General features: G+C 41.6%; 1 pseudogene; it reads right to left on the reverse strand.

Annotated features, from left to right (window-relative positions):
- Positions 1-8045: 8045 nt before the first annotated feature.
- On the reverse strand, positions 8046-11449 carry LOC137880071 (uncharacterized; annotated as a pseudogene).
- Positions 11450-12781: the final 1332 nt, after the last annotated feature.

Raw genomic sequence — 12781 nt, forward strand, 5'->3', positions numbered from 1 at the left:
AATACATTTTGATTGATTTTTTTTTATTGTCACAAGAAGGTGGAGCTAAGTACAACCAAACGCAGAATAAAACATTTTTCGGTAACCAAACTGTTAAAATGAATTATCATGAACTGAAAACACATTTGTAAGACGAGAACATGGACAACTCTCAGACTCGACAACGCCATGGTAGCACCAAGGTAGCCCTGACCTAAATCATCCCCTGCTTTATGGCCTGTTTGACTCTAAATGTTTACTGAGGTAATAAATCAAGAAAGAAGTAGCCATTTTCTCAAAGACTTCTATACAACCAGAGGAGTCGCCCCCTGATGGACACTAGAGAGAACTCACCTTGTGATACAGCCCCCTGGTAACACCCCACAATGTTGACCAGGTTTGTTTGGGTGACAAAGCCGGTGTTGTCATCAGTTGTGTTGTTGTCAACAGGAAGATTATCTTACCATCATCATCGTAATTGCAACATGTAGAAAGTTACAACTGCAATCTTAATGAGAGACGTGTCTTATTATCTGACTATTTGAACACCCACGCACCATTTTTAAATTCACATGCATTGAAAACTGCACTGCTCACCGCACATAAGTAAAGCAACAGATTTCCATATTTCATCTTCAGTTCAAGTCAAAGCTAAAATTGGCAGTGAGCAGCCACCAGATTCAAGTGGTTCACATGTAAATAAATCATGAATTGAAATTGAATGGATGAGCTTATTTGACACTGAAACCATTTTGGCTCTGCGCAGAAAAACAGATGAAGTCATTTGAAATCTAAATCCGGCCTAATTACTCTCCAAAGTCGTACTCATCAGAACCTGATTACGTTCCGTAGATGCACAACCTTTTATCAACACAAATTACCTACTCCCTTGTCTCTGGGAAGAACTGACTGTCAGAAAGTATGACAGTATATGTATGATCAAGACGTAATAATGATGCATTCATTTTGAGAGAATATTTCAAATGAAACCTGTTGCTTGAAGTCGGTCTTCAGCAGTTTCTCTCATGTTATCTTGCCTTGGGTGCTGTGCGAGTGTGTGTCAACATAATAGTTTTTATTTTTATAAATTGGTCAGCTGCCAGATAATTAAGTTAGCAGGATTGTTACAGTAGGTATTTGCGGGGGTATTAATGACAGTGGGAGATGCAGAGAAGAGAGAGTCGGCCCCCCTAAGGTTGGCTGTCGAGCCTATGAGATCATTTACGAGCTCAATTTCAATTTGAAACCTTTGAACTGTCAATAACGACTGAACAGAGACCCCCACCGCCGCCTCTCTCTCTGTCACGAGGACACACACACACACACACACACACACACACACACACACACATTTTAGACCCACACTCTTGGCTCGCACTCTGAAAATGTATCATTTTCTATTTGATGCTGGCAAGGGAAAAATTTGTCTACACATAAATACACACAGATCCTGATACAAATATTAATCATCACAAATAAACAGACTTTATTGCAATATTATATATTCAGAAAACTAAAAGGTTTAAAAAGCATCTCAGAAGGAGGCCATGTAGATAGACAGTTGATCTGCAGTTGAAGGTACTTTTTTATGTTTTGTGTAAATGAATGAATTATTGTCCCTAAAAAATAACGCCATGAAACAATTTTGGTATTTTCTTCTTATTTCTCTTGTCACACACCTCTGTGTTCAACCAATCCTAAACAGTAGGAGCAGTGGGCTGCTGTGAAGTGCCCGGAGAGCAACTTGGGGTTCAGTGTCTCAGTCTAGGACACTTGGACAGTAGAAGCTGAACCCCGGAGCCACAGTTTGCCCACTTTTAGCACAAATCCTGATAAACATTTAATTCAGGGTCTCTAAATGTAAAACTCAATGTTTTTACATTTAAAGCAATAACAACCAATGAAACCCAACTTCATCACATTTCTCTATACTGAGCTCACTTTTTCAGTTGTCTTTAACGACATGCAGCTCAACACAACAGTTATTCTAACATCCACAGTGAACTCATGCAACTGAAACATGTAATACACATCTCAGAATTAACCCTTGTCTGTCTGCCAACAGTAAAACGTATTTACTCATTACACAACGACTTGATGATACACTATCAACAGATAGCATTACAATATGTATCACTATTGTCTGTATCATTTATTTATTTATGTAGCATGATTGTGCTACCTTACAGTGTGTCACAGAATGCTGCAGCATGCTTCAAAAGCCTTTGTATTTGAAGAGAGTGAATCCAAGTGCATTAAATGAAACTTAATTCCAGTAATGCAATACAAAACTATACACACTTTGGCCACAAGTTGTCATTCACACCTAATGTTATGTCCTCTTTTGTAATACACCTGGAAAAGAATATGTTTGCATATCTGATCCATCCATGTCAATCTTCTGCAGACATGTCCAAACATCCAGCATCCATTGGGTCCAAGAGGGACATCTGATCATCATAAACCTTCTAGCTCCATGAGGAAAATTCTCTTTTCCAGGCTTCGTCCCCTGTATCCGTCCCCCTTTCTCTTTCACTCTCTTAGCTGGTTCGCTCTCTGTTACCTTCTCTCTTTTTAAGGCAGTCAGCGAGCAGACAACAAAGCCCTTCACGTAAATAAACAAGACGTGTTTGACCGTTGTCATAATAATGATATTAGAATACTTCCTTGTTTTGAGACTGAAGAGGTACACAAATTGAAGAATTAGTGCCTGTGTTTGACCAGTTAGTGATGACCAGCCCTCCCAACCCCATCCCCCATTTAGAAAGCTGGAACTACCCTACAGGAACTACATTTAGCCCCTGGTGCCTCCGATTTAAACACAGCTTTAGTCCATCAAAAGGTTCTTGGTCAACTGGAAAAGTTCCTGCAGTAGAAAAGCCTCATACTTAACTCAATACATTCTACGTTTAATCCACACAGAAAGTGAACAGTACTGCTCAGAGCCAAGCAATGGTAGTAAACATGGAGGAGGAGGAACCATACAATGATAGTCATATCCTCTATCTGCCTCTTAAAACTCAATCACTCAACTATCATCTCAGTACATCTTAACAACAAAATATCTCCTCAAAATTTGGAGTAACTAATCTGTGCTTTCATACACAACTTCTTCGATCTTCACAAAGAATTGCCTAAAAGGTTCATCATTTTAAACAATGTGGGGCTTTACATGACTCGTGAATTGGTTTTAATGTGCAAAATCAGGGCAGTTCCCATTTAATGTAGATGCTTTTAAATTGTTTAAACGTGCTCTGTTCATGATTTTCAAATGTATATGTATATATGATTGCTGCGATCTTTATTTCCATAAATTGTCTATTTTACATGACATGACCGCTTTGTTTTATCTCATTCTAAAACAAGTTTAAAAATTAATGAAAGGGAATTAATATGGAGCCTTTCAAATATTAAAAATGTACTCTAGTTTTCTCTCCTTCCATGTACCCAGCTGGTTTGGCAGCACAGCACCTGAGGCTCTGTGTGAGATAGGTGAAGAGAAGCACATCCTCACATAAGTGACTTGTGTATGATGTTTGCTTATGGGGGAAGGTTCTGTCCTGACTCCGCATCAAGTTAAATGACCACAGAGCAGAGACGGTCAGACTTGACCACAGAATTCCACCACTATGAAAAGACCTACTGAGATCCATCTTTATGAGGGGCCTCATGTGCTCTATGTGGCTTCAACTCTAATAACACTGACAACAAACACCTCAACGAGTACTGGTCACTACTGGAGACTGATGGAAGCTTTTGTAGAAAATGCCATACAATTTTTCTTCCTCAAGCACAAGGCTACTTCAGGAAGAGCATGGATACAATTGGGACTTTTTCAAAATTATTTTGCTTTCTCTGGGGATTTCCTGTAGGAGGGCAGGGCTTCGTCCAACCCTTCCCCTCATTCCTCTTAACTTGCCAGCAACCCATTAGAAGCAAACGGTTTGTCCAACTGAGAAGGCCGTTTAAGACTTGGCTTTCCTCACAGGGTTAAGAGTGATGAGTTTTTGATCCCTTGTGTGGAACTATTAGCTCGCCTCTAACCGCATTGCACAGATGGCAGTGCACACTTCACTCTCCATTTGGCCACAAAATGGGAGGCTGGAGGACAACCAGATGAAGAGGGGAAATTGCAGGCGTGAGAAAAGGAGGCATAGAGAGACTACTTGCCTTCCCCCGTCACCTTTGACATGAAATTTATCCACACTGATGGGAACTCCTCCAAGGGAGGACGTTGATTAGCGGGAGCAGAAGCCAAAATATAGGCTGTTGTTAAGAACGAATCCATCATGTCACGGTGCTCTGAGCTTCCCTGCTAGCTTTCCCATCTGTGTGTGGGATATTCCACTCAAAACGGCCAAGCCACTGCCAGGACTTTAATCAAAACCAAAACCCTGGCTAATTTATGGCTTTCAAATATGGTAATTAAGATATATTTGCAACGAACACAAGCTGCCTGATAGCTGCAGGAAAATGCATAGCAGAAGAAGATATGGTAAAAAATGAGGATAGGGCAAAGCAATGTGATGGAAACAGACATTTCTGTAACTTTTTTAATTGTTTTTATTTGTATTATTCCGGAAAAAAAGAGGCCATAATTGAAATGTCTGTACGTCAGATATTTCTTTAAATTTGTTCTAATCATTGTAGCCACAAGATTAAGAAGCCCATTCTTTTTGCAACATAGGACTTTGATTTCACTGACTTTAGGAGTTTACTACACGTTATTGAAAAGTTATTGCTCTATTCTTTAGTTGCACCCCAACAAGTCTTCAGGCAGCAGGCTGACAGCTGACCGGACTGGATTTTCCAAACCAATCACGAGAGACCAACATATCCACCCAAATCTGACAACATGTGAAAGTGACACTGATGCATTGCCACTGTTTTTGCTGGAGTTTTAAGATGAGAGTGAAGAGAAGTAAAAGCAAATTATGTATTGTAGTCTCCCAGAAATTTGTGAAATGACCGTGACCTCTGAACAGTGGTGGTGGCACTTATTGTGTTACATTACATTACAGTCATTTAGCAGACGCTTTTATCCAAAGCGACATACAATAAGTGTTAAAGTGATGTGTTGGCACTAGGAAACAAAACCACTTAGCTAGGAAAAACGTCACAAGTGTAATTTCACAATAACTCAACAACATTTTGCACAAGCACCAATCTCGTGGTTGAAATCCTTATTCCTTCCCGCCCACCGTTAGCAGTCTTTCTCGCTGTGTATACTACGTCACCAACTATGACCAGTCATTCTATAGTCACGTGGATGAAAAAGGACCCGATGTTTTGTATCTCGATGCTAGACCAATCAGTTAATCGAGTGTATTGAAAGGTCTGGACCCAGGCAAGTAGTTTTTAAGCTGTATATGTTTTTTTTTTTCTAAAACAGTTGTTATATTGGAAAAAAAAAAGGACAAAGCTTTTATCTTGTATTTCAATCAGTATGTGACTGAAACCACTCCCATTTTAGGACCTCCATCCAAATACAGAGACAGATCATTTAATTCAGAATCAGAACTGTTTATTGCCAAGTACGTTACACATACAAGGAATTTGACTTGGAGAACGGTGCATAACAATAAACACAGTGCAATAATCGAGACATAATTTACAAATAGAAAAATATTAAAATTTACAATAAAATATTACAAAGTTGATCATTGATATCTGGCCTAAGGTGTTCTGGTACCAGGTACACTTATGAACCACCTTATGTTCGAACATGGTGTACGTTATGGCCAAACCGTGGCTGGCACAGAAGTCCAATAGCGAAACACCACTCGGGTTCAGATCAGGCAAGCCATTCCTCCCAATCACCGCCCGCCAGGTTTCTCTATGTCAACGTCGGGCGGTGAAAAGAGCGCTTTGAGGAACTCATAAACCCAACCAACATGTCCCCTGGAGAGGAGGCAGCGCCTGAAGACTTGGTGGGGGGCGCACCCATATCCCTGGCAGAAGCCGCTAAGGTAGTCAATAAGCCCCTTGATGGCAAGGCGCCGGGGGTGGATGAGATCCGCCCTAAGATGCTGAAGGCGCTGGACACTGTTGGGCTGTCCTGGCTGACACGCCTCTTTAATGTTGCATGGGGTCGGGATCAGTGCCCATGGACTGGCAGACTTGGGTGGTGGTTCCCATTTTCAAAAAGGGGGACCAGAGAGTGTGCTCGAACTATCGGGGTATCACACTACTCAGCCTCCCGGGGAAGGCCTATGCCAGGGTGCTGGAAAGGAGGATCCGACCATTTGTCAAACCTCGGATTCAAGAAGTGCAGTTTCTGTGGACAGCGGACCAGCTCTTTACCCTCGGAAGACTACTGAAGGGGTCCTGGGAGTTTGCCCAACCAGTCTACATGTGCTTTGTGGACTTGGAGAAGGCTTTCGACCGGGTTTTGTGGGGGGTGCTGCGGGAGTATGGGGTGCCGGACTCGTTGCAACGGGCCATCAGGTCTGTACACCTGCAGTAGGAGCTGTGTTCGTATTCTCGGCAATAAGTCAGACACATTCCCGGTGGGTGTTGGCCTCCGCCAGGGCTGCCCTTTGTCACCGGTCCTGTTCGTGACTTTCATGGACTTTTTAAGGATATCTAGGCGCAGCCGGGGGGTGGAGAACGTCAGGTTCGGGGGTCTCGGGATCGCCTCTCTGCTGTTTGCAGATGATGTGGTCCTGTTGGCCTCCTCGGATCGTGACCTCCAGCACTCACTGTGGCGGTTTGCAGCCAAATGTGAAGAGGCGGGGATGAGAGTTAGCACCTCCAAATCTGAGGCCAAGGTTCTCTGCTGGAAACCGGTGGATTGCTCCCTCCAGGTGGAGACGGAGTGCCTACCACAAGCAAAGTAGTTCAAGTATCTCAAGGTCTAGTTCACGAGTGAGGGTAAGATGAAGCGGGAGATCGACAGGCGGATCGGTGCGGCTGCAGCAGTAAAGCAGGCGCTGCACCGGACCGTCTTGGTGCGTTACTTATGTGACTCATGTGAGTCGCTAGTGACTCATCAGTCAAGTTGAGGTCAACCACTCTTTTCACAAACTGAACGAATTGGTTTTGCTGACTAAATCTAAACTTCCTATGAAGACGGACTTTTTTTTGTTAAGACTATGCATGTAACAAATGGTGACTGATCAACAACTAACTCTAGAGTTATTACCTCGGCATCATAGTTTGAAGCTCAGAGCCACTGAACAAGCGTCAAGATTTGACGAGTTGGGAGTGAGAATGTGGAACACTGCCTCCATCACATGCTTCAATATGGTAACATTACTGAGCTCTTAGGAACATATGCCAGACAGAAAGGCAGCTACTGTTCCATCACATGTTGCTGAGTTACACATGACATGCAGCATCATTGCTCTCACTGCTAGAAACCAGATAAGATTTATTGCCTACAGGGTAAAATCTAATTTTAATTCCATTAAACACTCTGCTGTCTGTGCAGCGACTCTTTACAATTACCCGCTCCATCTGCCTTGTGTTCTGTATCCAAATTAATAACCTCTAGTTTGGGATTTTGTATAGCTTTTCACTGGTTACAGAACCTAGTGTAATTATGTAAGGATCCCCTCAAATGCGCTCCAACAAACCCGCATTTCTTTCTGTACACATTCAACGCAGAGGCTGGTCCACAACTTTATTGAGATGGCAAGGTCAATTACATGGTGCAGTGATTCAGATGTTGTAGTCATAGCTAAAGAGTGTCATTGAGAGTAACTTTTTCACTTGTCTTGTGGAGAAATACTACTTGTGTTTAACTTTAACTTAAGTGGCATGCAAGCAATATGATTTCAAGTTGATGTAATAAATAAAAAATGTGGGTACGTGCCACAAATAAAATCTTTATACAAATAATAATAGAACAAAATATTTCAGAGTGTCGATATTAGACTAAAATTTCAAACAGAAGTCTCAAAATTATTTGAGACAGAAAATGTATCTACTCAAAATTGATCAATTAATACATGAATATACATTTTATGACACAAAATAAGGTACACTGATTCTTAGGAGTTTGTCTCAAGACACAATGATTTCCATCTCAGTTCTTTTACACAAGTACCAGTGACTAAATATGACTACTTGTACATTTTTGAAATGTCATGAACCAATCCAAATGCACCATCACAGTGATTCTTTGCGAGCCATTCATTCCACTCAATTACTGCAAGGTGGTCAGAAAGCAAATTCTCAGTGCGATTTCCTCTAAGCCTCCAGATCTTCTCCTTGTAGGATCTCCAGGACCTCTCAATATGCTGGGTGTGGGCTCCAGTGTTGGGATCTACATACCACCTGCTGTGGTTGACAGTGTGATGGTTGTACCCTAGTGCAGGGAGTATGCGATAGGCACGCCATTGGTCACTGATAATTGATGATCCAAGCCTCACATGATGTGCAATCAAGAGGACAAGATGTCTTCGAGATCTTCTCTCCACAAGATGTAGAACAGGCTTTCCAGATCTTCGCCCTTGATGATGCCTCACACTTAACATCCCAAAAACCCACTTCTTTCTTTTCCACCCACCAGTCATTCTTCCTCTCCCATACTGATACAGAAACAAAACAAACACAGTTGTAAACAGATACACTATATATATATATATATATATATATATATATATATATATATATAGTGTATCTGTACAACTTGGCTGAATATGTTCCACAATTATTTAAAGTCATTATTATTATAACACACCTTTCTCTTGTGCCAAAAATGGCTCTCATCGATCACAACAAACTCCCTTCTTCCACCAATCTGCTGGCCTGTACGCCTTCTCAACCTTTCAACTGCTGTGACACAGACCTCCCTTATTTTTTTGCCATTTTACTAAGAGTTGCTGAACTGGCTGCAATGCTGTCATCCATCATGTCAATCTACCGTAAACGCAGACCCTGAGAAAATCTTCAAAGGCAAATTTTAAAAAAAGAAATGTTTGTGTCTCTAAAATCATTGACAAAACATTATATACATTATTATATGCATATTTTATGGAAATTACAAAGAGAACTGCAATGTTGTGAGCCTATGATATAGGTGTTGATGTCATTACTGTTATTACTTGCCTACCTGTACATGAATTGCATCCAGTTACTCAGGGAGAGTTTTGAACGACTGAAGATTGACTTGTGCCTGACAGATGTTTGTTTTGCCCTTCAAATATGTGCTGCTTGTCGACAGACCCTATTTCAGAGAAAATAGTGATATAAAACTTCTTATATACAGTCTATGCATACAATATTGTCCTTTAAAAAAGGGGTTTCATGCAATTAGCCCCAACACCCTCCACCACTACCACACACACATCAACATATTTAGTTTGGAGCTTTGCTTGTTAGTTTACATTTACTTATTTATTTCATACCAAGCATATCGATCTCCAGTGTTTGTCCTTTTCTTGAGTTGCATGTCCTGGCGGCATTTTCTGCATTTGACTTTTCTTTTCAGCAGTTTCCTCTTCTGAAGCCACTTTATCAGCTGTATTTTTTAGAGATGTGATCACTAATGTGTCTCTTTAGCCGGCTGAATCTGCTCATTGTTTGCAAAAAGTAATGTTTTGACGGTGGTGGTTTTAGTAAGACATCCAACAAGCCCTATGATCTGATACGAAATAAATCAAACCCCGCTTTCAAAACGTCATCAATGTGGGACAAAGAAAACTCCCGCTTTATTCGTCATCAACGTGGGACAAACGTGTTTCTCAGGAACCGGTACAGCAGTGCACTTTACACTTTTACACGCTATGGAAAACTCCGACCCGATTCGAAAGGGCGTGCGGAACCGGGCCAGAAATAATGCGAGCCAGGTGGACACATTGGAGGCGATGCCCGTCAGTGGCACGAGTGGTGAGTATGTTTATTAATTTGCTGGCACGTACACATGATAATGGGTATCTACCTTGTAGTACTACTTTCACCCCCTTATAATTGCTGGGTTTACAGTTTGATCATGCTGAGCTCTGCTTTACATTTTGTCCTCTTTTGGCTGGTTCTCCCCACAACAAAGCATTACATGTGAAATAGTTGATAGCGCTAACAAACTAGTTTTACCGTGACAAATTACATTCTGGCAGAGAGTAGTGATCTAGTAAACCATCTATTTGATCTCACTTCAGATTGAAACATTCAAACAACTTCATTCATGTGTGTGTGTGTGTGTGTGTGTGTGTGTATGTGTGTGTGTGTGTGTGTATTTCTTAATTGCAGCCCAAAAACTGATCCTTCTCATCCATTACGGTCTGGTACGCTGCAGCCACTGCCAAGGACAAGGGCAGACTGCAGCGCATCATTCGCTCTGCTGAAAGAGTGATTGGCAATCTGCCGTCCCTCCAGGACTTGTTCACTTACAGGACCCTAAAGTGGGCAAAAAAGATTGTAGCCGACCTCTCTCACCGTGGACATAAACTGCTTGAGTCCCTTCCCTCTGGCAGGAGGCTGTGGTCCATCAGGACTAAGACCTCATGCCACAAGAACTTTTTATTCCTATCTGCAGTGGGGTTCATCAACAAAGCCCGGGACCTCCACTGACTCTGACATCCCCAGGACAATTTCCTACTGTTACACATGTGAGAAAAACTATGCTTAAAGCGCTCCTAGAGATGATCAGTGTGTTACAATATGATTACTTATTGAAGGCCAAAACCAAATATAAACTTAATGAATGTAGTAGAACAATGATGACTTGTGATATGTCCACCTAAAAGTAACAAAAGTAACAAATGAAGATACCTGGATGTTAGCTAGGGTGCAGCTTACGAAAACGGCGGCTCCATTCTTGAGATAAGGATGCAGCTGCAAAACGGAGATGCCGACTGGAATCCGGCAGTTGGAGAAGGAGCAGATCGGAGTCACAGCCAATTTCTGAACGAAACGTGTTGCTGACATATAGAAAGCAGGTGGACAAAGCAGTGCAAAGCCTGAGGCTTTTCCGCAAAACAGGAGTTCTGTTGTTGACCATTGGACAGCTAACTGGGGAACACTGTTGGGTGGAACGCAATAGACCTCTATCTCATGAGATATATTTTTCTGTACTTTGTAGTGTGGATCAATTTGTTTAACTGTTTTTGCTTTTGATAAAATAAATACCTTTTGATTACAAATTTGAACCATCTATTCGACTATTTTGTTGACAGACCTCGAGCCAGAGGGGACTCTCTTTTGGAGAAAGTCCAGACTCGACACACACCCTTGCACATCCTTTCTATATTAAAATACACTTGCCACTTTCATAATATACTTGTTTTAACATACTGTTAGTTATTTGTTTTTTTACCATATTTTATTGTCCATCCATCCATCCATTCATTTTCCTACGCTTATCCAGGGTCGGGTTGCGGTGGCAGCAGGCCAAGCAGGCTGAGCCAGACTTCCCTCTCCCCCGCAACGTTTTCCAGCTCATTCTGGGGAATCCCGAGCCGTTCCCAGACCAGCTGGGAGATGTAATCCCTCCAGAGTGTTCTGGGTCTTCCCACCAGTTGGGCATGCCCGGAAAACCTCCAGATGGTGGCGCCCAGGAAGCATCCTGATTAGGTGCTCGAACCACCTCAGCTGACTCCTTTCGACGTGAAGGAGTAGCAGCTCAACTCCAAGCTCCCTCCTGATGTCCGAGCTCCTTACTTACCCTATCTCTATGGCTGAGCCCGGCCACCCTAAGGAGGAAACTCATTTCGGCCACTTGTAGCCGCATCTTCGTTCCATAGGTGAGGGTCGGAACGTAGACTGACCGGTAACCCATCCACCACCCTGTGTGGACTATCTCACTCTTTATTCTCTGACCAAAGAGTTAGAGCTATAAACTTACATTAGTTAGTTGAAAGTGCGATGCGTTGGTATGAAACAGAAGCTTGAGCGTCTATAGCTTCCGTACCGTGGCGTTTTCCCCAATTGAAACTGAATATTTTAGTGGTGCACAGTTACAAGAGGGATTAAAAAACAATCCTTCACACAGCTACAAAGGACTGTGGATCCACACACACCTCCCTTCACTTAAAACTGCAGATTGATTGATAGATGGATATATTTCATGATATTATTGATTGAAATTGGTGTATACTAGCTTACTAGCTCACAAAGTGATGATTATTAGATTTTCATATAAAAATATTGAAGAAATTGATGACACAACATGACCGGGGATGTGATTTTAAAGGGTTTAAAAGGTTTTTTTTTCATTTGATCTTGACTTTATGTAAAGATAACATTAATGTACAGCACAGAAGTTGTGCTTTGAATGTTGAAATAAAGCCACTGAAACTAATTTAAACACACTTTGATTTTCTTTTTAATTCTATATATTTTGTATTTTCAATACCATAACTGATTTCAGTTTTATAGCCTATTGTCATTGTCCATTTTGCGAAAGTGTTAATACAGTGTAATACACAATAAAACTAGTTTAACAGAGAACAGAGAATAAACTCCTAAACAAGGGTGTCAACCAAGCTATGACTTTTGTGTACGGTTACACCCTTATTGTGTGCTTGACTTGATATTTCCCAGCAGACACCCTGTCTTTACTGTTTCCAAGAGGACGGCGTCTCCTCTCCAAGATATGAAATGGGCATCAATCAGCTCAGAACAGCAGAGCTTCCTTATAAAGCCACTTTATAGTTCTGTATGCCAAACGTTTTCCCACATAGCTCCGAGGAGCCTTCAGTAGTCAGTGTCTGAGGGAGGAGCTCACTGTAGAATTTATATTAAGACTTAAAGTGTTATGAAAGCAACATACGTTTCTGGGGTGTTTTTATACAATCAGCTTTTTTTCACCAACTTTAATGGCAAAGCGAACTCACTGAACCACAACAAGGAGTATGCC

The sequence above is a fragment of the Cebidichthys violaceus genome, unplaced genomic scaffold (genome assembly GCF_023349555.1).
Source record: "Cebidichthys violaceus isolate CVI_PGR_0920_01 unplaced genomic scaffold, fCebVio1.0.p SCAF_27, whole genome shotgun sequence".
In the NCBI taxonomy this organism is placed as follows: Eukaryota; Metazoa; Chordata; class Actinopteri; order Perciformes; family Stichaeidae; genus Cebidichthys; species Cebidichthys violaceus.